Source organism: Salmo trutta, chromosome 30 (assembly GCF_901001165.1).
Source record: "Salmo trutta chromosome 30, fSalTru1.1, whole genome shotgun sequence".
NCBI classification, from domain to species: domain Eukaryota; kingdom Metazoa; phylum Chordata; class Actinopteri; order Salmoniformes; family Salmonidae; genus Salmo; species Salmo trutta.
The window spans coordinates 36,576,846-36,602,651 of NC_042986.1; the positions used below are offsets into that span (position 1 = coordinate 36,576,846).

The 25,806-nt window shown below is 45.0% G+C and overlaps 1 protein-coding gene across 2 annotated transcripts in view; it reads right to left on the reverse strand.

Moving 5' to 3' along the window:
• The window catches only part of LOC115168594 (rho GTPase-activating protein 39), a 135,139-nt gene that overhangs the window by 67,079 nt on the left and 42,254 nt on the right, over window positions 1–25,806 (reverse strand). The gene's annotated exons all lie outside the window — the stretch shown is intronic.

A 25,806-nucleotide genomic window follows, 5' to 3' on the forward strand; every position in this document is an offset into this window, starting at 1 on the left:
CTCTCCTCTCACACTACTACAGTCCTACTCTACCCTCTCCTCTCCTCTCACACTACTACAGTCCTACTCTACTCTCCTCTCTCCTCTCACACTACTACAGTCCTACTCTACTCTCTCTGTCCTCTCAAGGATCATCCTCTCACCACCACAATACCCTCTTCTCTAACGTTGGGTACTTCAGTACCCTCTCGTTTCTCTCTGTCTCCACCTCTCTCACAACATCTCTCACCTTCTCACAAAGATTGAACTACTTTGCTAGAATAGAAAACCTTCTATCACTAACTACACCTTTACTCTAGTACTTCACCTCTCTGCTCTTAAAGATTCATACATTCAAACATTCTCCTCTCATCCTTTCTCTTCTTGTCTTCCTCTACTTCACCACTCTCTCTCATTACTTTTCTCTTCATCTTTCAACGTCTCTCCATTTCCCTGCTCCCCTTCTTTAGTGTTCTGCACTTATCCTTCCACACTTTAAAAAACGTAAAAAACAGCCTCTGGTCTGTTTTCTCTCCTCTTCTCTCCATTTCTAACTGTTAAAAAACGTCATTTCACTTGTTCTATGTCTATCAGTCTAACATCCATATCCCCTTACACACTTTCGGGAGAATGACAGCATCTATGTGTGTTTTCTTTTGTGTTGATGTACATGTGGGTATAAGTATGTTTGTATTGGGTGTGAGAATGACATGTAGCTATGATCGATACTAGCTTGTGTAATATCAATCTGCTTACGCAAGAGTTGGGTATATAATGCAGTCCTCTCTCTCTCTCTCTCTCTCTCTCTCTCTCTCTCTCTCTCTCTCTCTCTCTCTCTCTCTCTCTCTCTCTCTCTCTCTCTCTCTCTATCTCTCTATCTCTCTCTCTCTCTCTCTCTCTCTCTCTCTCCCCTGTGATGGCACACTGTGGTATTTCACCCAGTAGATATGGGAGTTTATAAAAATTGGATTTGTTTTCAAATTCTTTGTGGGTCTGTGTAATCTGAGGGAAATATGTGTCTCTAATATGGTCATACATTTAGCAGGAGGTTAAGAAGTGCAGCTCAGTTTCCACCTCATTTTGTGGGCAGTGTGCACATAGCCTGTCTTCTCTTGAGAGCCAGGTCTGCCTACGACGGCCTTTCTCAATAGCAAGGCTATGCTCACTGAGTCTGCACATAGTCAAAGATTTCCTTAATTTGTGTAACACCCTGGCCATAGAGAGGTGTTTTTGTTCTTTATTTTGGTTAGGCCAGGGTGTTACATTGGGTGAGCGTTCTATGTTCCTTTTTCTATGTTTTTGTATTTCTTTGTTTTGGGCCGTGTGTGTGGCTCCCAATCAGGCACAGCTGAAGCTCGTTGTTGCTGATTGGGAGTCACACATAAGGAGCATGTTTTTCCTTTGGGTTTTGTGGGTAATTGTTTCTGTTAGTGTTTGCACATGACAGGACTGTTTGGCTGTCAGTTTTCTTGTTTTGTTTGTATAGTGTTCTTTCTTTATTAAATATTCAAGATGAACACTAACTCCGCTGCACCTTGGTCTTCTTCCGACGACAGCCCTTACAATTTGGGATCAAATCAAACATTATTTGTCACATGCGCCGAATATAACAAGTGTAGACTTTACTGTGAAATGCTTTCTTACAAGCCCTTAACCAACAGTGCAGTTCAAGAAGAAGAAAATATTTACCAAGTAGGCTAAAATAAAAAGTAATAATACAAAGTAACACAATAAGAATAATAATAACGAGGCTATATACAGGGGGCACCGGTACCGAGTCAGTGCGCAGGGGTACAGGCTAGTTGAGGTAGTCTGTACATGTAGGTGGGGGCGAAGTGACTATGCATAGGTAACAAACAACAGCGAGTAGCAGCAGTGTACAAAAAGAGGGGGGGATCAATGTAAATTGTCCGGTGGCGATTTTATGAATTGTCCAGCAGTCTTATGGCTTGGGGGTAGAAGCTGTTGAGGAGCCTTTTGGTCCTAGACGTGGTGCTCCGATACCGCTTGCCGTGCGGTAACAGAGAGAAAAGTCTATAACTTGGGTGTCTGGAGTCTGACAATTTTATGGTCAGTCACAGTGGTCAGGTACTCTGCCACTGTGTACTTTCTGTTTAGGGACAAATAGCATTCCAGTTTGCTCTGGTTTTTGGTAAATTCTTTCCAATGTGTCAAGTAGATATTTTTTTGCTTTCTCATGATTTGGTTGAGTATAACTGTGTTGCTGTTGCTGTCCTGGGGCTCTGTGGGGTGTGTTTGTGTTTGTGAACAGAGCCCCAGGACCAGCTTGCTTAGGGGACTCTTCTCTAGGCTAATCTCTCTGTAGGTGATGGCTTTGTTATGGAAGGTTTGGGATTCACTTCCTTTTAGGTGGTTGTAGAATTTAACGTCTCTTTTCTGGATTTTGATAATGAGTGGGTATCGGCCTAATATTTTGTGTTCTACGTTGTACACAGAAGATTCTTGCAGAATTCTGCATGCAGCATCTCATCTTGGTGTTTGTCCCATTTTGTGAATTTTTGGTTGGTGAGCGGACCCCAAACCTGACAATCATAAAGGGCAATGGGTTCTATAACTGATTCAAGTATTTTTAGCCAGATCCTCATTGGTATGTTGAATTCTATGTTCCTTTTGATGGAATAGAAGGCCCTTATTGCTTTGTCTCTCAGCTCGTTCACAGCTTTGTGGAAGTTACGTGTGGCACTGATGTTTAGGCCAAGGTATGTATAGTTTTTTGTGTGCTCTAGGGCAACGGTGTCTATCTAGATGGAATTTATATTTCCCTCAACCCGCCTTCCATCAATTTGTATAGCAGACCCTCATGCCAAATTGAGTTAAAAGCTTTTTGAAATCAACAACGCATGAGAAGACTTTGTTTTTGTTTGTTTGTTTGTCAATTAGGGTGTGCAAGGTTAATATGTGGTCTGTCGTACCGCTATCCTCCTCCTCTGTCTATCCTGCTCCTCCCTCTCTCTCTCTCTCTCTCTCTCTCTCTCTCTATCTCTCTCTCTCTCTCTCTCTATCTTCTGTCCCTCTCACATTGACACTTTGAAAGCCTTGGCTTCAATAGTTAACAACACAATGTTGTGTCAGTTGCTCAGGCGGTGTGTGTTTAAGTGCCTGCCTGTTGTGTAGGGTGCTACCAGGTCGACAGGCTGTAATACGTTATGGCAGTCAGAGACAAATATATGGGAAAATACAAATTACATTTGGGATATTGATCAAAAACAAACATCCACGAGTGGATTTGTGTTGTTGTTGCTCTGAGGGATGCTGGGAAAAAGGGGTGGGGCCCTGAGTGTAGAGAGTGGGGGTGTCCTGGGGGAGTGCCTGTTGGAGAGTTCAAAGGGCATCTCTCCACAGTGAAAACAGGAAATACCAACACAGTGTTCACATCGGAGAGGAGCACAGAAAAAAAACTCTGAATTGCCTCTACTGACGGAGAGTTTACATAGGGGAACGCAAATAAATACATACACACTCTATATACATACGGATGTAGTGTCTTTCATGACCATGGCCAAACACTCAACGAATGATTATTAAATAACTGGTTCCACAGCCTTTTGTTCTGTTTACTCAACTCCTCCTGCCATCAGAACTCCTCACAGACATAAGCCCTGTTTAGACCTGCTTCTAACATGCTGCCTGTCCTGATCTTGTCCACATTTTTAGACAAGTGTAGACGATTAAAAGACGCATTGTGATCAGATTGTGACAGACTGGGAGGAAGGTGGGAGGAGGATTTGGGGGGAAACATTGCTGCTCTATGGGTGGGCTGTCCTGGGATGAATTCATGTCCACACTTGTAAGGTGTGGGGGGGAAGTACAGTGCTATCACAGTGATTTGATTAGGGAACAGAGGACACACACACCATCCATCTGTCTGGACCCTCAGCCATCCAGACATGCCTTTCACATTGATAAGGAATATGGCAGAATGTGCCGTACTGTATAGGATAGGTAGAATACATACACAGCCATTACACATGAACAAACAGACCCCAGTCAACAAGCACACGTCTGCCATGCCATGGGCTCAGATGATCACATTTCTACTGTGTTCAGTGTGGAACAGCTGCACAGCCACAGCCACAGCCACAGCACCTCCTTCCAGATGTGTGGAAGTGACAGCAGGCCATGCTCATTTCAGCCCTGATTACGGCCCTGATTACAGCTATTACACAGTCAGAGGGAAACCCTGGAGTTATGAAATGACTATTCTCAGGGCTGAGAAACCAGACCAACCGGTGTGTGTTTGTGTGTGTTTGTGTGTGTGGGCTGCGCCCTTGTCTGTCAGTTGGTGGTCACACAGGTGAGGTGTGTGTGTTGAGTGAGATGGGACTGGAGTCCCGACCAGTCTGCTCATCACAGGAAGGGAAATGCCTCATCCAGCCAGTCGTCAGGCCGGTGGGCAGTGGCTAGCCACCAGCCAGTCGTTGGGCCAGTGAGCAGTGGCTAGCCACCAGCCAGTCGTCGGGCCGGTGGGCAGTGGCTAGCCACCAGCCAGTCGTCAGGCCAGTGGGCAGTGGCTAGCCACCAGCCAGTCGTCAGCCCAGTGAGCAGTGGCTAGCCACCAGCCAGTCGTCAGGCCAGTGGGCAGTGGCTAGCCACCAGCCAGTCGTCAGGCCAGTGGGCAGTGGCTAGCCACCAGCCAGTCGTCGGGCCAGTGGGCAGTGGCTAGCCACCAGCCAGTCGTCGGGCCAGTGGGCAGTGGCTAGCCACCAGCCAGTCATCGGGCCAGTGGGCAGTGGCTAGCCACCAGCCAGTCGTCGGGCCAGTGGGCAGTGGCTAGCCACCAGCCAGTCGTCGGGCCAGTGGGCAGTGGCTTCCCACCAGCCAGTCGTCGGGCCAGTGGGCAGTGGCTAGCCACCAGCCAGTCGTCAGGCCAGTGGCTAGCCACCAGCCAGTCGTCGGGCCAGTGGGCAGTGGCTAGCCACCAGCCAGTTGTCGGGCCAGTGGGAAGTGGCTAGCCACGAGGCAGTTTCCATCTGTACCTCATTACTACTTGGTAGATGAGGAGAGCAGCCATATGGAAAGTGATTGAGGTCTGTGGTGGGCTTTTCTATAGGATCTTATTGAGCAGAGCTAGCCAGCAGCTGGAGGGAGGGAGTGAGGGAAGGAAGGAGGGAGGTAAGGAAGGAAGGAAGGAAGGATAGAAGGAAGGGAGAGAGGGAGGGAAGTAGGGTAGGAGGGAGGACATAGGGATGACTGTGAGTTAGTGAGGGACCATAATGTAATTCATTAGGAAGGGGAGACTTATAATATAAAATGAAATGAAAGTAAACAAAGGAAACCAGTAAAACCCAGATGAAACCGTTCTGTTTGGATGGTAGATGATAGTATGGGACGAAGGGGCCTACAGTGTGTCTATCTGGATGGTGGTGCGGTACCAGAGGGAAGGGCTACAGCACCAGTCAGGCCCAGATCACGTGCCTTGTGGGCTGCTTTGTTCTGCTGTTGGAGCCTCTTCCCCTCCTCTAATCCTGTTTGGCTAAGCACTGCCTGCAGACAAAAGCATACAGTGTCCCCACAGCCCAGCCACTAACACCGGGGAAAATTCACACTCCTTTTCTCAGGGCTTTTTTCACTCATCTTCTCCCTCTCTCTATGCTTCCCCCCTCTTCAGCTGTCCTCATCCTCCCGGGGGAGTTCACGGTTATTCAGCCTAACACAGTTGGTCTGGGCTTCCCTAGTGGACCGCTTTTCACTCAAAACTTTACATCTCTGAAAACACAGCCCAATGACAGGCATGAGCTTTAGAACAGGGTGGAACTGGACTTAGTGCTGAGAGTGAGAGAGAGAGAAAGGCAATTGAATTAGAGAGAGAGAGAGAGAGAGAGAGTATATTCTAGTATATTCTCATCCTGTTTGTGAGTGGGTTCTGTTCTGCCTGCTGTTATTGGTGGACCAGAGGGTGAATACCACAGCATGGGGAGTGGTCCTGATCTGACCATGCTTACACACCTATGGACCTCAAGGACCACTCTCAAAGCTCTCAACCACACTGACCTGTCTCCTCCCTATGAACCGTATGACCATTCACCCTCACACCCATTCTGACCCTAATGACCACTCATACCCCCATGGACCACACTGTTCGCAACAAGAGGGATCAAAATGGCCAATCGTATTGCTGAAACACTGTCTATCCCATCTAAACCATATAGCCTAATGGTCCTACAGCAGGACAGAGAGAGAGAGAGAGGCAGGGGAAGAGAGAGCAACAGGGGGTTTGGCAAAGGGGGGAAAATGGAGAAAGGGAAGGCGGTGGGAAAAGGGGACGAGGGCATCCTAAAGAGATTTGTCATGGGAAAGCTGAGCAAAGAATTTCAAATGACTTTGGAATTCCTGGGTTTTGGAATGCATATGCAAAGCCTGAAAGCTTTGTTTGCGTGTGTGTGTGTGTGTTTGTGTGTGTGTGTGCGCATGTGTGTGCGCATGTGTGTGTGTGCGCGCATGTGTGTGTGTGTGTGTGTGTGTTTGTTGCATGTGCTGTACGACTGCACAGTCAAAATGCTGTTGTTTTGCTCCAAACCCTTACCCAGGTCAGGTTACCTCACAGGCTACAAAGCCTTTGACCCCTGAACCCAGACTAACCCAGACTAACCCCATGGAACCCTAACCCTCTGAAACATGAGCCCACAAATCTCCAGCATCCATGTGTTTCTGCTCAGAGTCATGTCAAACTCTAGAACTCTTTAGTCAGGCCAATCAAAAACAGGAGGATGAGGAGCGAGAGGAGCAGGAGGGAGAGGAGCAGAAGGAGGGCAAGTAGGAGGAGGGGGAGGAGGAGCAGGAGCAGGTGGATGAAGAAGAGGAGCAGGAGGAGGATGAAGAAGAGGAGGAGGAGCAGGGGGAGTAGGAGGAGGGGGAGGAGGAGGGGGAGGAGGAGCAGGTGGAGCAGGGGGAGCAGGCGAGCAGGAGCAGGGGGAGTAGGTGGAGGGGGAGGAGGAGCAGGTGGAGCAGGAGGAGCAGGCGAGCAGGAGGAGGGGGAGTAGGAGGAGGGGGAGGAGGAGCAGGAGGAGGACAAAGAAGAGGAGCAGGCGGAGGGGGAGGAGGAGGAAGGGGAGGAGGAGGGATGCAAACCGGCGAAGGCCCAAAAAGGTGACCCTTTTTTTTAGTTGCACTGAAACGTAATAAATCCCTGCTAGGAGGAAATACAGGTTTGAACTAATTAAACAACAAAGAATATGATCTACATGATCAGTCTGTGTGTTAAATAAAAAGTGGTTCATGTGAACCGAACTCACAGCTAAAACATGTAAAGAAAGCAATCCAATGTTATTTGTTGCCTAGACTTTACTGCAAATGACACTCAAGACTTGAGAAAAAAACAATACACTAATATTGCAGTTAGCTATGACAGCCTTTATAATAGAAGGCTTGTGACCACACACACATCTAAATATTGTACTTGGGGAAAAAACATCTTGAAGTAGAAATAGAATGAAACAAACAGGCATTCTATTTTAGCTCTATTATAGTGACCACTATATTAGACATCGATCAAGTGCACAAGGCTACACGTGTGCAAAAATAATGTTCACTGAGTAAACATTTTTATAATCCCCCTCACTCACACACGTGTTACTGTCAAGTTCAACACAACAAAAGCAATATCTTTGGGCAACACTGCACATTATTACATTGTACACTTCCTGCCTGTGGACATCTGTTCTACAATGTGACAGGAAAAGTGAGAAAGAGGGAAAGTGTTGTGGTGTTTCTTTCACATTTATAGTGACATCCATCTTAAGCCAGGCCCAGCTCCAGCTACACTTGATCCCTGAATCCACTTGTTTAATAAGCAACGCCTCATTTACACCTAATTCTCTCATTCTGAAAATGAACCACATACTGTAGAGGGAAAACAATAGTTAACAGATAGTGGTTAGTTCGTTAGCTAGTTAACATTTCACACAGATTGCCAGGGTTCAGTAAGCAACTAATGTGTTATAACTTGAACGGAAAGGAGTCGTATACCAGTTAATACTATAGTGAATTGGTTAGGTTACTAATGTTAGCTCATCTGATGTTGTAAAGTTAGCTAGCTAATGTTAGCTGTCTGACTTTATAAGCAAGCTAATTTTCACACCATAAACTCAATTATTTGATCAGATAAGTTGGCTAATGTTGCTCAACATTTCTCTGTCTAGCTAACAAAGAATTTGATCCAGCTAACAAGACACTTAACAATGCTAAGACTTGTTCCACCACACTTTCTCCCTCATCTCAAACTTTCCAAATAGCAGTAATGTCTTTGCTTCTAAGACATAGTGTATAAAAAACAGACAGAGGATTAAAGCACAAGAAGAGGGGAAGAAGACTGGTTTTCTGGGTGGGGACAGAAGGGGACTTCTAGGCTTTTTGGGATGGTGCCATCTTGGCTTGGCCGGAAACTAGACTGGGTGGAATTTTGTGTTGTGTAAACAGAACATAAACAGAACCAATTCAGTAGTTCTGGATGGAGTGGTGCCATTAGAGTAGGTATCCCCTGACAATGACTATAGTCTATAAAGTCTATAGATCCAGCAGGCAGGAGGTATGATACCTAATGACATACTATAGACCCTCGTTGTCACAACCCGTTAGTCTATAGAGCCAGCAGGCAGGAGGTATGATACCTAATGACATACTATAGACCCTCGTTGTCACCACCGTTAGTCTATAGATCCAGCAGGCAGGAGGTATGATACCTAATGACATACTATAGACCCTCGTTGTCACCACCGTTAGTCTATAGATCCAGCAGGCAGGAGGTATGATACCTAATGACATACTATAGACCCTCGTTGTCACCACCGTTAGTCTATAGATCCAGCAGGCAGGAGGTATGATACCTAATGACATACTATAGACCCTCGTTGTCACCACCGTTAGTCTATAGATCCAGCAGGCAGGAGGTATGATACCTAATGACATACTATAGACCCTCGTTGTCACCACCCGTTACTCTATAGAGCCAGCAGGCAGGAGGTATGATACCTAATGACATACTATAGACCCTCGTTGTCACCACCGTTAGTCTATAGAGCCAGCAGGCAGGAGGTATGATACCTAAGCTACACAACCATCAACCATCAACCATCCAATAACCATCAACCATCCAATAACCATCAACCATTCAACAACCATGAAAATAAACATAAATAAATACAGAACTATATGCATGATACAGAGCTGTGTGGAAACTGTGCCAGCCCTGCTCTGCCAGCCCTGCCCTAACCTGCCCTGCTCTGCCAGCCCTGCTCTGTCAGCCCTGCTCTGCCAGCCCTGCTCTGCCAGCCCTGCCCTGCTCTGTTAGCCCTGCCCTGCCAGCCCTGCCAGCCTTGCCCTGCCAGCCCTGCTCTGCCAGCCCTGCCAGCCCTGCTCTGCCAGTGAAAGAGAAATAGAGAAACGTCTCCCTCCTCTAACAGCTCTGATCACCAGTAGTGCAGCAAATGAGATGGACAACCAAGCAGTAGAACAGAGACCATGGGAGATGATGTCACCACGATGCAACTGTCCAACAGTAAGAGAGTGTTGTAAACAGGGAGGGTTTCCGTTTGGAAGAGTCTGATGTAACGGCTCATTTAGGTTGACCTGGTGAGGAATGCTTCACCATAAACACACCTAAATCCCACTAAGAAGCCTTCTGGCATGGGAACCTGTTTCAGTCCTGTCCCATCAGGTCCCTGTCTACAAGCCATGCCATATGCCAACTGATGCCCATTAGCTGCCCAACACACACACACACACACACACACACACACACACACACACACACACACACACACACCACACACACACACACACACACACACACACACACACACACACACAGACAACCACCCGCCCCTCCACAGGTCTGTCTCAGGAGTGGGAGTGGGTGGCAGGGCCACCTGCTGCCACACAGACAGTCAGCCTGATGTCATGATAACCCACCACAATCACAGCACTGTTAGGGCTGCCAGGAGGGATTATAAAGAGTGGAGATCACACAGAGACAGATCTCCAGGAGGATCCAGGACCAGGCGGACTGACATGTGGCAGAGATAGCTATTGGAATAAAGACGGACAGACAGACAGACAGACAGACAGACAGACAGACAGACAGACAGACAGACAGACAGACAGACAGACAGACAGACTCTCTGAGAAAACAGAAGACCTGCACCACAGAGGGAGGTTTAGGAGGAAACTCCTCTACCGATTAGATCAGATGAGACACTGTTAACTGTGGATGAAAAGAAAACATACTTTACAAACCCAAAGAAAAGAAAACAAGCCCAGCTCTTTATTAAGGGACAACTTCCCATGGAACTAGGATTATCAGTGACCCCTGTGACCCTGTGAGCTAGGGATTTAAAAATAGAACACATTTTTAAACAAATAAGTGAATTCATATTACAAGAAACACTCCCTAAGGTCTTGTAGTCCCTCCAGCTCTATGGTTAGCCTTCCCTGTAGCTCAGTTGGTAGAGCATGGTGTTTGCAACACCAGGGTTGTGGGTTCGATTCCCACGGGGGGCCAGTACAGAAAAGAGCGTCTGCTAAATGACGTAAATGTAAAATGTTAGCTGAGTCGTGTGTTAATAAAAATAGGCCGTTGATGTTGTGGCTGTTTTGGGTCCACAGTGGAAACAGAAACAGAGTGGCCTCCTTTCATCTCCCTGTGTAAAACGGCTTGGCTTAATCTCACCCCTTGTTCTACCTTCTACATCATAGAAGCACTAGAAGCAACATAACAACTATTATACACCAATTTAAACTGACGCTTCACTCTCAACAACCAAAACTCAGATACAGTCCCTTCAGAGAGTATTCACACCCCCCAACACATGTTGTTGTGTTACAGCCTGAATTTAAAATAAAGTGGAAAAAGTGGAACTATGCCTGATTACGGGCACAGAGTAACATACACATATACACACACAATGTTACACACACACACGCGCAAGCACACACACACACAATGTTACACACACACACACACACACAATGTTACACACACACATGCGCAAGCACACACACACACACAATGTTACACACACACACACACACAATGTTACACACACACATGCGCAAGCACATACACACACACACACACACACACAACACACACACACACACACACACACACACACACACACACACACACACACACACACACACACACACACACACACACACACATATTCTAGAATGTCTTTCACAAACATCAATGACAGCTTTGACAAATCTTTCCCGTCTAGTATTCTGGTCTTTCTCTCAGTCAACTCAAGTGGTCACATCAGATAGTTAACCAACCCCACTGATGACCCTGAGCTTTCAGCCCAATCATCCATCCCCTTTATCTGTTCCTTCTGTCCCCTGTACCTCCCCTATTTCCCCTACAGGATCCCATCCATTACACACAGCTGAGCCTCAGATCCAGAAGATCCCTCAGACACAGAGAAGAACCAGCCTGCCCTAAGTAGGGAGGGGCCCATGGACTCCTGGGTATCCCAGAGATAGCTCTCCCTCCGTGGGGACAACCGGCGCCTGAAGCAGCGAACTACTCCAGTCTCCAGCCTAACTGCAGATGCTCAACATAGCAGTGGAGGCTGCTGAGGGGAGGACGACTCATAATAATGGCTGGAACGGAGTCAACGGAAACCGTGTGTTTGATGTATTTGATACTATTCCGCTCCAGCCATTACCTCAAGCCCGTACTCCCCAATGAAGGTCCCACCAACCTCCTGTGCAACACACCCACCTAAAATAAGCCAGGCTTGGTCACTTTCCTCCTGCTCTAGTTCTAATAGTGGTATGTGTTAAGGCTCCCAATTTACTTTCAGAAAGTTGAGATGGTGGTCGTTCACAAACACCCATTCAGACGCACACACACACACAAAGATGGGAGAGGGATAGAGAGAGACTAAAGTCTAAAGTCAACCCCCCCACCCACCAGCTTAATGAGAACTGTCAATCATCCGGCTGGGCAGGTCAACATCCCAGAATTCCTCACCTTCCTGTCCAGAGAGTGTAAAGACATGCGTGTTACCATTTAAGGCTGATTCCATTGGCCCCTGCTAGAGGACTCTTAGCTGAGCCACCTACCTTCAATCTGTTAACCGAAGATGGTACTTTATGACACCTGGGACAGTGATCAGTATCTGCCCTGGACCACTCCTCCCACCGATACAGGAAGAGAGGTCAAAACAGAGAAAGAGACAGAGAGAGAGACAGAGAGAAAGAGACAGAGAGAAAGAGACAGAGAGAAAGAGACAGAGAGAGAGAGAGAGAGAGAGTGAGAGAGAGAGACAGACAGACAGACAGAGAGACAGAGAGAGAGAGAGAGAGACAGAGAGAGAGAGAGAGACAGAGAGACAGAGAGACAGAGAGACAGAGAGAGACTAACTATTTGCACATCACTACAACACTGTATATAAACATAATATAACATTTGAAATGTCTTTATTCTTTTGGAACTTCTGTGAGTGTAATGTCCACTGTTCATTTGTATCGCTTATTATCTATTTTACTTGCTTTGGCAATGTTAACACATGTTCCCATGCCAATAAAGCCCCTTGAATTGAATTGAGAGAGAGAGAGTCTGTATTAACAGATAGAACTAAAAGGGATACGTAAAGATAAACAGTAACTGACTAGAAAGTCATTATGTGGAGTGGCCATGACATAACCAGTGAGAATGGATCAGCGGTTAATGGAGAGGGAGAGGCTGTTTCTTTGTGAACGTTCCATAGGAAGCAAGGCAGAGAAGAAAGGAGGATTCTCAGGTTTGGCAGTAACGTGAATCCACTAAGCGTTTGCATGTCTCAGTGTCTCACCACATATTTTGAATAAATTGAAATGGACTCAGCCAACTGCCAATTCGTCACTATCTGGCCAAGTTACAAAGTCAGAAACCCTGCCTATTTCTACAATTTCTCTTCATAAAATCTGATTTGAAACCTAACCTTAACAACAATCCTAACCTTATGCCTAACCCTAACCTTTTTTACAATATAGACCATTTTTACTGCAACTTGGTCCTCTAGGCCACCCACCCAACCTTCATCTACCGACCTGCTGTACGCATGACCCCTCCTCTCCTGTCACGTGCTCCAAATACAACAGGTGTAGTCTTTACCATGAAATGCTTACTTACAGTACGAGCTCTTTCCCAACAACACAGAGCTAAAAAGTAAGAAACATATGAAAAATAAAAAAAGGAAATAGTAACACAATAAAATAGCAAGAGAGAGAGAGAAAGATAAGCCTGTTTTACAATCTATATTTATGTTTATTTATTTCACCTTTTGTACTTTAACTATTTGCACATTGTTACAACACTGTATATAGACATAACATGACATTTGAAATGGCTTTATAATTTTGGAACTTTTGTGAGTGTAATGTTTACAGTTAATTTTTTTATTGTTTACTTCACTTTTGTTTATTATATATTTCACTTGCTTTGGCAATGTTAACATATGTTTCCCATGCCAATAAAGCCCCTTGAATTGAATTGACATAGAGAGAGAGAGAGAGAGAGAGAGAGAGAGAGAGAGAGAGGGAGAGAGAGAGAGAGAGAGAGAGAGAGAGAGAGAGGGAGAGAGAGAGAGAGAGAGAGAGAGAGAGAGAGAGAGAGAGAGGGAGGGAGAGAGACAGACAGAGACAGACAGACAGACAGACAGACAGACAGACAGACAGACAGACAGACAGACAGACTCCCAGTGAGGTCTCAGACTGAGTGCCATGGTGTTTACCCAGGGAGGCTGAGATAGGTATTCCCCTCCCTACTAAACAGGCGGGGGAAGGTTCCATGCTATCAGATAAGAGGTAAATCAATGACTAACAAACTACTCAGTCCACACTGATACCCTGGACCAGGGGAGAGACAGGACACAGTCCACACTACTGCTGATACCCTGGACCAGGGGAGAGACAGGACACAGTCCACACTGATACCCTGGACCAGGGGAGAGACAGGACACAGTCCACACTGATACCCTGGACCAGGGGAGAGACAGGACACAGTCCACACTGATACCCTGGACCAGGGGAGATGATACCCTGGACCAGGGGAGAGACAGGACACAGTCCACACTGATACCCTGGACCAGGGGAGAGACAGGACACAGTCCACACTACTGCTGATACCCTGGACCAGGGGAGAGAATGGGACACAGTCCACACTACTGCTGATACCCTGGACCAGGTGAGAGACAGGACACAGTCCACACTGATACCCTGGACCAGGGGAGAGACAGGACACAGTCCACACTGATACCCTGGACCAGGGGAGAGACAGGACACAGTCCACACTACTGCTGATACCCTGGACCAGAGGAGAGACAGGACACAGTCCACACTGATACCCTGGACCAGGGGATAGACAGGACACAGTCCACACTGATACCCTGGACCAGGGGAGAGACAGGACACAGTCCACACTGATACCCTGGACCAGGGGAGAGACAGGACACAGTCCACACTGATACCCTGGACCAGGGGAGAGACAGGACACAGTCCACACTACTGCTGATACCCTGGACCAGGGGAGAGACAGGACACAGTCCACACTGATACCCTGGACCAGGGGATAGACAGGACACAGTCCACACTACTGCTGATACCCTGGACCAGGGGATAGACAGGACACAGTCCACACTACTGCTGATACCCTGGACCAGAGGAGAGACAGGACACAGTCCACACTACTGCTGATACCCTGGACCAGGGGAGAGACAGGACACAGTCCACACTACTGCTGATACCCTGGACCAGGGGAGAGACAGGACACAGTCCACACTGATACCCTGGACCAGGGGAGAGACAGGACACAGTCCACACTACTGCTGATACCCTGGACCAGGGGAGAGACAGGACACAGTCCACACTGATACCCTGGACCAGGGGAGAGACAGGACACAGCTGGGCCTGGCCATGTTTTCCCACATAGAGGATTACATTATCTTTAAACTAGAATCCTTAATTGAAACAATAGTAAAGTGTTCACACCGCTTCTGTTTTGGTAAAAAGATGAAGGATGGGCCTGCAGAAATGTAACCACTCTGAAATGAATAGACAGCGCTATGGATGCAAGGACTGACCATCCAAGATATCAACATTATATTTCTAACCATGTTTTGAGGCAGTGTTTGTTTACATTTACAATGTTTACGAACATTGGAGTAAAACAATCTCATATTTTGGGTTCTCATGGAGTGGGACAGTTGAACTCATGAGGCATTTCTACGTTATATTCTTCAACAATCAATGGATATAGCAACTAAGGATTCAAGCTTTAAGGGACGACTGAAACTATCCTGAGACTGAGGAATTTGTCTCAAATGTCTCAAACAAAACAGAGTACTCAGAAGACAGACATCTTTCAAGTGCTTCTTGGGCAGGTTAGGACAGAGAGCTCTGTGGCTCTGTCACAGCATCTCTAACCCTGAAGTGGATGAGAGTATTTCAGTAGAACTTGCAGTGGAGGCTACTGGGGGGAGAGCGGCTCATAATAATGGCTGGAATGGAATCAATGGAATGGAATCAAAAACATGTTTTTTATGGGTTTGATACCATTCCATCCCTTCTACTCCATTCCAGCCATTATTATGAGCCGTTCTCAGCAGCTTCCACTGAGTGGAAGTAAGCAAAGCATGGGGGCTGAGGGGCTTTCCTACCACTCCATCCAGACTGATGGGAAAAGCAGGCATGTGGGTATTTCGGGCAATAGACCTTGGTGTAATGGACACAACACACATTCAATTGTAATCCGTTACATTACCAGCAAAAATATTGTAATCATCGTACAGATGTTTCAGAAAAACACGATGATTACTTCTAGGATCACTGTTAAATTCAGAAAAACACGATGATTTCTTCTAGGATCACTGTTAAATTCAGAAAGGATGTTTGAAAAACACGATGATTACTTCTAGGATCACTGTTAAATTCAGAAAAACACGATGATTACTTCTAGGATCACTGTTAAATTCAGAAAAACACGATGATTTCTTCTAGGATCACTGTTAAATTCAGAAAAACACGATGATTACTTCTAGGATCACTGTTAAATTCAGAAAAACACGATGATTACTTCTAGGATAACTGTTAAATTCAGAAAAACACGATGATTACTTCTAGGATCACTGTTAAATTCAGAAAAACACGATGATTACTTCTAGGATCACTGTTAAATTCAGAAAAACACGATGATTACTTCTAGGATCACTGTTAAATTCAGAAAAACACGATGATTACTTCTAGGATAACTGTTAAATTCAGAAAAACACGATGATTACTTCTAGGATCACTGTTAAATTCAGAAAAACACGATGATTACTTCTAGGATCACTGTTAAATTCAGAAAAACACGATGATTACTTCTAGGATCACTGTTAAATTCAGAAAAACACGATGATTACTTCTAGGATCACTGTTAAATTCAGAAAAACACGATGATTACTTCTAGGATCACTGTTAAATTCAGAAAAACACGATGATTACTTCTAGGATCACTGTTAAATTCAGAAAAACACGATGATTTCTTCTAGGATCACTGTTAAATTCAGAAAAACACGATGATTACTTCTAGGATAACTGTTAAATTCAGAAAAACACGATGATTACTTCTAGGATCACTGTTAAATTCAGAAAAACACGATGATTACTTCTAGGATCACTGTTAAATTCAGAAAAACACGATGATTACTTCTAGGATCACTGTTAAATTCAGAAAAACACGATGATTACTTCTAGGATCACTGTTAAATTCAGAAAGGATGTTTGAAAAACAATCACTTGACACCTTTCTGTTTTCTCAATGACATTCAAATCAGCGTTGAAAAAAGGTGCCTGTTAAAATGTGTTTTCCGCCTGAGCGAGTCTGACCACAAGTCAGAGAACACGTACAGACATCCATTCAACGTCTATTCCACGTTGGTTCAACTTCATTTCATTGAAATGATGTTGAAACAACGTTCATTCAACCAGTGTGTGCCCAGTGGGAGACTGTTGATGGCTACAGTCCAAGCTATGTCTTCCAGTGGTGTGACTGCTGTCCGCATCCAAAGATTAGCCAACTTGAATAAATGCTTGGAGGTAAATTACCGAGAGGCGCAGCGGTCTAAGGCACTGCATCTCAGTGCTAGACGTGTCACTACAGACCCTGGTTCGATCCCTGGCTTTATCACAACCGGCAGTGATCGGGAGTCCCATAGGGCGACTCACAATTGGCCCAGCGTCGTCCGGGTTAGGGGAGGGTTTGGCTGAGGTAAGCAGTCTTTGTAAAATTAGAATGTGTTCTTAACTGGCTTGCCTAGTTAAATAAAGGTTATAAAAAGGACGACAGCAGTGGTATAGCATACGGGCAATATCAATAACACTTAGGCCTATTACAGGTTGCATAGCGCATTGATGTGAATCACACGGCTGCTCTCTCTTTTTGCTATTCACGCCTTACAGATTGTGGTTGTTGTGGATGGCTGTTCAAAAATGTATATGTGAACCCAATAATGGCTAAATTGAAGAAGTTAAAGCTGACTATCAATCATCGTTTTTGCGACCGGGGTTTATTCATTATGGAAACCAAACGGAAGCAAACAGAGTAAAACAATAGTTTCTATTGGACAACTTCTGGTAGGTCCTGCCCCGTTTTGTTCCATTTGCTTCTATTTAAGAAATGTTTTGCAACAGAATCGGCATAATGAATATACCTCCAGTGGACAGCCAGTGAAAAATGCTCTCTTGCAACAGCTGCATAGTGCAGATCCCAGCCTATGGAATACAAATTTGAGTTCCTCCCTTCTAAACTCCCCATGATATTGTGCTCCATACTGTGAACAAATTGTTGGATTTAAGAAGACCACCAGAGGGGCTTTTGCTGCTAATTCATGCTGATAAAAACATAGCCATAGGCCTAATGGACACATGCTGGAACTCGCACACTTTGATAGACTTAAACAACTGCAAATTACTATTAACAAAAATATTTAAAAAACAGTTCCATAGCAAATGCAGCATATGGCATACATTTTTCACATGCAAATAGCACTTTTCAATAGTGCTCAAAGCTTGCCATTCCTTAGAGGAGCATTTATTTTCAACACGAAGCAATAAGTCCAAGCAGTTCTCCATTACAAGACAATCAGAAACAGCAGAGCAGGCTAATTAGTCCTTCGTTTTGAGTTATGTGACGACCCTCCCACTCTGTCTGCCGTATTCTCTCTTGTTCTTGTTTCTTTATTAGGAGGCCGGTGGGCGGAGTTGGAAGGGTCGTCAGAGAAATGGGAAACACCTGGGCTCAGGTGTTTCCCAGGATAAATGGACCTCTTCCCCATTCATTGAAGAGACTCTCTCCACACAGACACCTTATTGTTTTTGGTTGTGTTGTTTTGTGGTTTTCTTGGTTATTTGCTTTGGCACCTTTCAACACTCTGCATTATTACATTCAAGTATGCAACACACTCACTTACACTACTGATTACTGATTACACATGCCATTGTTATCTTCTTAGTTGCTTTATTTAATAAATATATATTTTTGATACACCTTGTCTCCACGTTGTCTCCCTTTTGTTGCGAACCCTGAGCCGGTTCGTAACAAGTGGGGGCTCATCCGGGATCTTGAACTTGTGTTTGGGAGAAAACGTGGAGGTATGTTAACTTGAGGTGCTTTGTTTGTTAGTTTGAGTTTGGTGCTCAGTACTGGTTGCCTTTGGTTGTTTTGTTTGTGTGCTGCGTTGGAGAGAGTACATTGGTTAGTTTCCAGGCCTCTGCCCAGCCTGGAAATACTTGTTGTACTCGTTGTTGGAACATTGGTCTGAGGTGAGTAGAATCAGCTGTGTACCTCGGTGGGAGATTTGGATAGGGTAGTGAAACTTACTACCTGGAGCTATAGTCTTTTTCCCCTGATAGGCTTAGCGACGTGTTTCATTTTGGAATATGTTGGGCATTGTTAAAGTTTGTTATTTTTGTGTGGTGTCTGTGGACTGAGCAGTTGTCTCGGGAGCACATCCGTGGCTTGGTGGAATCTACCAGCGTGCTGGGGGGTTACTTCCTCGCCAGCGGGCTACAGTGCATAATTACCCACCGCAAATCTGCATGAAGACTAGGGTTGAGTTATTGTAGGTTTTGGGGAAGCTCCATATCTCATCTCTTTTCAGTGGTGCCAGTGTGATTGTTATTCTCTTGTTGTGGTCTGGTGTGCTCAGCAGAATTGTTGGAGTGACTATGAACCGTTGAGGAGTGACTATGAACCGTTGAGGAGTGACTATGAACCGTTGAGGAGTGACTATGAACCGTTGGGAGATACGGTCTCTTGTGTGACCTGTTCCTGAGTGTTATGTGACTGACCATTGTTTGGTTTTGTCGTGTTCTAACTTTCCTGTCTGTTCCCTCCTGGTCTTGTGTTCTCCTTTCCTCTTAAATGTTGCTTCCTGTGCACAAAGGTTGCTGAGGACTGGGGAGAAGGTTGGCTGGGGCAAGTGGAAGGTGAACCTGTAACCTCGTAAATATGGGACGCAGAGGCTTGTGTCAATTTGGGACGCAGAGGCTTGTGTCAATTTGGGACGCAGAGGCTTGTGTCAATTTGGGACGCAGAGGCTTGTGTCAATTTGGGACGCAGAGGCTTGTGTCAATTTGGGACGCAGAGGCTTGTGTCAATTTGGGACGCAGAGGCTTGTGTCAATTTGGGGTTGTCGTGTTCTGTCGTTCCTGTCTGTTCCCTCCTGGTCTCGTTTTCTTCTTTCCTCTTAAAAGTTGCTTCCTGTACACAAAGGTTGCTGAGGTCTGGGGAGAAGGAGGTTGGCTGGGGAAAGGGGAAGGTGCACATGTAACCTCTTGTAAATTTGGGACGCAGAGGCTGGTGTGTTGTTCCGGGGTCCTTGTTGGTCCCCGGTTTTATGGGGGGGGGTGTGACGACCCTCCCACTCTGTCTGCCGTATTCTCTCTTGTTCTTGTTTCTTTATTAGGAGGCCGGTGGGCGGAGTTGGAAGGGTCGTCAGATGAATGGGAAACACCTGGGCTCAGGTGTTTCCCAGGATAAATGGACCTCTTCCCCATTCATTGAGGAGACTCTCTCCACACAGACACCTTGTTGTTTTTGGTTGTGTAGTTTTGTGGTTTTCTTGGTTATTTGCTTTGGCACCTTTCAACACTCTGCATTATTACATTCAAGTATGCAACACACTCACTTACACTACTGATTACTGATTACACATGCCATTGTTATCTTCTTAGTTGCTTTATTTAATAAATATATATTTTTGATACACCTTGTCTCCACGTTGTCTCCCTTTTGTTACGAACCCTGAGCCGGTTCGTAACAAGTGGGGGCTCATCCGGTGGTGCGCCAGTACACTGAGCAGAATTATCTAGTTGCCACTCCAGAACGGAGAAAAGCACACCAACTGTGCCATGTAAATTTGTTAAAACCCTATTATGCACGTTCAACGGAGACTGAACAGTGGGAGTCTAAAGAGGACGGTAAACCTGTTCTTTTGGCTGATACCGTTACATCCTTTGGTTCTTCTCATGCTAGGTCTGTGCATGATGAGGAAGGTGTTCCTGGTCCCGACGATTGCATATTGCAAGGTAGATTGAAAAATTCAGAGACACTGGATATTTTGGACAACCTTCTTAACCATCTACCTGTTGATGAGCGAAAAGAGATGGTTGATCTGATTCGGAAATTTCCAGAATTGTTTTCTGATATACCAACACGTACCAACTTGATAGAGCATGATATTGACATTGGAGATGCTGACCCTATTCGTCAGCGGTACTATAGAGTTTCTGCAGAGAAACTGCGTTGTCTGGATGCTGAGGTCAGCTATATGCTGGAGAGTAAGATAGCAGAGCCTTCTTTCTCTAGTTGGGCTTCTCCCTGTATCTTGGTCAGTAAAACGGATGGAACGGACCACCGTAATGTAAACGGAGTTACTAAGCCGGATTAATTTCCTCTTCCTTAGATGGAGGATGGCGTTGATCAAGTCGGCGCAGCTAAGTTTGTGAGCAAATTTGACCTATTATTGTGCCATTGGTAGGTGCCACTGACGAGTAGGGCATATGACATTTTTGCCTGTATTACACCCTCTAGTCTGTACTCGTATTCGTTATGAGTTTAGTGACTATGAATCGTTGGCGTGACTATGAATCGTTGGGAAATGTTGTTTGCGTTTGTAGCTGATGTGGTCTTTTGTGTGCCCTGTTCCTGAGTGTTATGTGAGTGATCATTGTTTGGGTTGTCATGTTCTAACTTTCCTGTCTGTTCCCTCCTGGTCTTGTGTTCTTCTTTCCTCTTAAAAGTTGCTTCCTGTACACAAAGGTTGCTGAGGTCTGGGGAGAAGGAGGTTGGCTGGGGAAAGGGGAAGGTGCACATGTAACCTCTTGTAAATTTGGGACGCAGAGGCTGGTGTGTTGTTCCGGGGTCCTTGTTGGTCCCCGGTTTTATGGGGGGGGGTGTGACGACCCTCCCACTCTGTCTGCCGTATTCTCTCTTGTTCTTGTTTCTTTATTAGGAGGCCGGTGGGCGGAGTTGGAAGGGTCGTCAGAGAAATGGGAAACACCTGGGCTCAGGTGTTTCCCAGGATAAATGGACCTCTTCCCCATTCATTGAAGAGACTCTCTCCACACAGACACCTTATTGTTTTTGGTTGTGTAGTTTTGTGGTTTTCTTGGTTATTTGCTTTGGCACCTTTCAACACTCTGCATTATTACATTCAAGTATGCAACACACTCACTTACACTACTGATTACTGATTACACATGCCATTGTTATCTTCTTAGTTGCTTTATTTAATAAATATATATTTTTGATACACCTTGTCTCCACGTTGTCTCCCTTTTGTTGCGAACCCTGAGCCGGTTCGTAACAGTTATGCACAGGTATATTTCATGGTTTCATGCATGTTAACATCAGAAGCCTCCTCCCTAAGTTTGTTTTATTCACTGCTTTAGCACACTCCGCCAACCCTGATGTCCTTGCCGTGTCTGAATCCTGGCTTAGGAAGGCCAACAAAAATTCAGAGATTTCCATACCCAACTACAACATTTTCTGTCAAGATAGAACTGCCAAAGGGGGAGGAGTTAGCCTGCAAAGTTCTTTCATACTTTCCAGGTCTATACCCAAACAGTTCAAACTTCTAATTTAAAAAATTAATCTCTCCAGAAATAAGTCTCTCACTGTTGCCTCCTGTTATCGACCCCCCTCAGCTCCCAGCTGTGCCCTGGACACCATATGTGAATTGATTGCCCCCCATCTAGCTTCAGAGTTTGTACTGTTAGGTGACCTAAACTGGGATATGCTTAACACCCCGGCAGTCCTACAATCTAAGCTAGATGCCCTCAATCTCACACTATATCTCACTGATCATCCCCAATATAATGTATATAGACTTTCTTTTTATTATACTGTGTCAATGACTTGATTATTGTGTTATTGGCTTGTTCATTGTTTATTCCATGTTATTCCATGTGTAACTCTGTGTTGTTGTCTGTGTCGAACTGCTTTGCTTTATCTTGGCCAGGTCGCAGTTGTAAATGATAACTTGTTCTCAACTAGCCTACCTGGTTAATATAAAGGTGAAATAAAAATTAAAACAATTTCCAAGTCCAATTTTTGAAGTTCAAGGGGTACTAAATTAATTGGAATGACTGAAAATCTGACAGACTCAGTTTTGTTAATGTAAAGATATAGCCTAATTGTATTATTATCTGTAGTAGAGAAAAATGGGTTAGAAGAAGCCTACATAACGAACACATCCATATATTGCCAGATATGTACATTTTAAAATTGATTTATCCTGCAATAGATGTCATTCAATTGATAACATACATTTTTGTCTTCTCTTAAGGGGAAAGTAACTTAAAAGTAACTGAATGTAATCAGATTACATTACTGAGTTTGGATAATCCAAAAGTTATGTTACTGATTACAATTTTGAACACTGTAACGGATTACATTTAGCAAATAACCTAACCAACCCTGGTCATATGGTGTGAGTTGTGAGGAAGGGATGAGTAGGGGTAGATGTAGGGATCTGGCTGTGCTGTGTTACTGAGTAAACAGAGAGAGAGAGAGAGGTAGAGAGAGAGAGAGAGAGAGAGAGAGAGAGACATGAAAACTGTAAATGACCCTGGGAATCGATAGAACATCGCTCAGAGAAGCACAAAAGCAATATAACATTCAAAATGGGTGAATCTTTCCTTTAAGCAGGTTGACGTTTATTGGGACGTGTCTTGTCCTTGAGGCAGAACTGACTGATTTCCGCTATATGGGCCATCTGCAAAGTCAAAATTAACTATATTGTAAAAATGTATGAACACAAAATGAGCTTTTTAGTCTTCATTTAAGGTTAGCAGTGTGGTTAAGGTTAGGGTTAGGCATTAAGTTTAGCAGTGTGGTTAAGGTTAGGATTACTGCATCTCAGTGCTTGAGGCGTCACTACAGACCCTGGTTCGATTGCAGGCTGTATCACAACTGGCCGTGATTGGTAGTTCCATAGGGCGGCGCACAATTGGCCCAGCGTTGTCTGTGGTAGGCCGTCATTGTAAATTAGAATTTGTTGTTAATAATCAGATTAGGTAAATGTTTGGGTAAATTACGTTACTGATTACAATTTTGGACAGGGAACTACTAACTGTAATGTTTCAGCGTGGGAGTCATGGAAACACACACACACACACACACACACAATCGTTTTCTGTATAAACTAGCAGTAGCCATCCATCCACCCCTAGGACACCCCAGCCCAACACCTCCACTTCAGTTGAGGGCTGAGGAAGGGTCCTTACAGAGGCTTGTCTGGAACAATGGATGAATACTGTAAGAGGCTGAGCAGTGAGGGCCTATTCTGAGGTCACTGATAGGGATTCAGACCACTCAGTATCTTTCTCTGAGTCATTCCTGAGAGAGAGAGAGAGAGAGAGAGAGAGAGAGGAGAGAGAGAGAGAGAGAGAGGAGAGAGAGAGAGAGAGAGAGAGAGAGAGAGAGAGAGAGAGAGAGAGAGAGCGAGAGAGAGAGAGAGAGAGTCTGGGTCCCTCTGCTGCTGTCCTTGTATGGGTACTGCTCCTATTGTACTGGACTAAGTGTGGAACTATTCAGTTGGAGGAAGAGGAACGTCTCTAAACAATCACTACAACTCATTACCGGACCCTCACTCTAACACTGACAGGTGTGTGTGTGTGTGTGTGTGTGTGTGGTGTGTGTGTGTGTGTGTGTGTGTGTGTGTGTGTGTGTGTGTGTGTGTGTGTGTGTGTGTGTGTGTGTGTGTGTGTGTGTGTGTGTGTGTGTGTGTGTGTGTGTGTGTGTGTGTGTGTGCGCGCGTACTTGGGAGTATGTGTCAAAGGGTTGGATTTGTTGGAGGAACTAAAACAGCCATGTTGGCAAAATATGAAGCGATTCAAAGTAGCGTATTTGGCCGTGTGCCAGGCAGTGCACTAGAGTTGTTTGATACAGCAAGTCTCATACGGCTCCTGTATGAAATACAGCAGGGCATTTCCTGTCTGAATAGGGAGAGAGGAGGTAAATAAGGAAATATAAAGTAATTCCCCCATGATTGGAGCATATCTCCTTCCTGTCTGACAGTGGGCTGTGTGTGTTGTGTTGGAGGGTTACCATGTTGTGTGAGTCGCCCACTCCCAGAGGTAAGGCGTAAGGCACACACTCTGTCACGTTCCACACAGGAAGGAGATGGGAAGACGAGAACAAACAGTAAATTGGTAAAGCTCCAGAAAAACGACTCTAAATGTAATCTCCATCCCTCGCTAAAGAGAGCTGCCATGTAAAACAAGCTGTGCAGAGGCCAAAACAAAACAAACTTAATCAGATTTTATTTCATACTGCAAAATGTAATCTAAGTTCGCCTAGCGATCAGAATCAGCCATAACTTAAAGTCAGTGGAGACTCCTCAGAGGAGGAAGGAGAGGACAATCCTCCTCAGTGAATTTCAGAAAAATACAAATTGTGAAACATTCAAAAAAGTAATTATTTTTAGATAAATCTATACTAAATATATTCACGTCACCAAATTATTTATTAAAACACACTGTTTTGCAATGAATGTCTACATTAGCCTCAACAGCACTCTCTGGGGTAGCACCATGGTGTAGCAGGACAGCTAGTTTCCATCCTCGTCCTTGTGGTACATTGACTTCAATACAAAACCTAGGAGGCTCATGGTTCTCAACCCATTCCATAGATTTACACAGTAATTATGACAACTTCCGGAGGACGTCCTCCGACCTATCAGAGTTCCTGTAGCATATTATCCACCTAATCAAGGAATCAAAAAATGAATCTAGTTAAAAACAAAAGCATTAGCTACAGCTAGCTAGCACTGCAGTGCATAACGTGGTGAGTAGTTGACTCAAAGAGAAAGACAATAGTTGAACAGTTTTGAACAAATTCATTTCTTCAAAGATGATGGAGAAGCAAGAGAGAGAGACAGAGAGAGCAAGCTATATTTCGTTTTTTTAACTTTCAATTTCACTTACTTAGCTAGCAAATGCAGCTAGCTAGTTTAGTCTACTTAAACACCTGGCTCAAACAGAGAGGGATGCTATGTTAGCTAGCTGGCTATGGCTAACCGACACTGGAACTCTTCCAAGTCAAGGTAAGCTTTTGGTTGTATTAATTTATTGCCACCTGGGGCCTGCCGGTGTAACTGCTAAACAGCTTACTGTACTGCCTGGTTGTTATATAGCCAAACAGCTGCCTGGTTGTTATATAGCCAAACAGCTGCCTGGTTGTTATATATCCAAACAGCTGCCTGGTTGTTATATAGCCAAACAGCTGCCTGGTTGTTATATAGCCAAACTGCTGCCTGGTTGTTATATAGCAAAACAGCT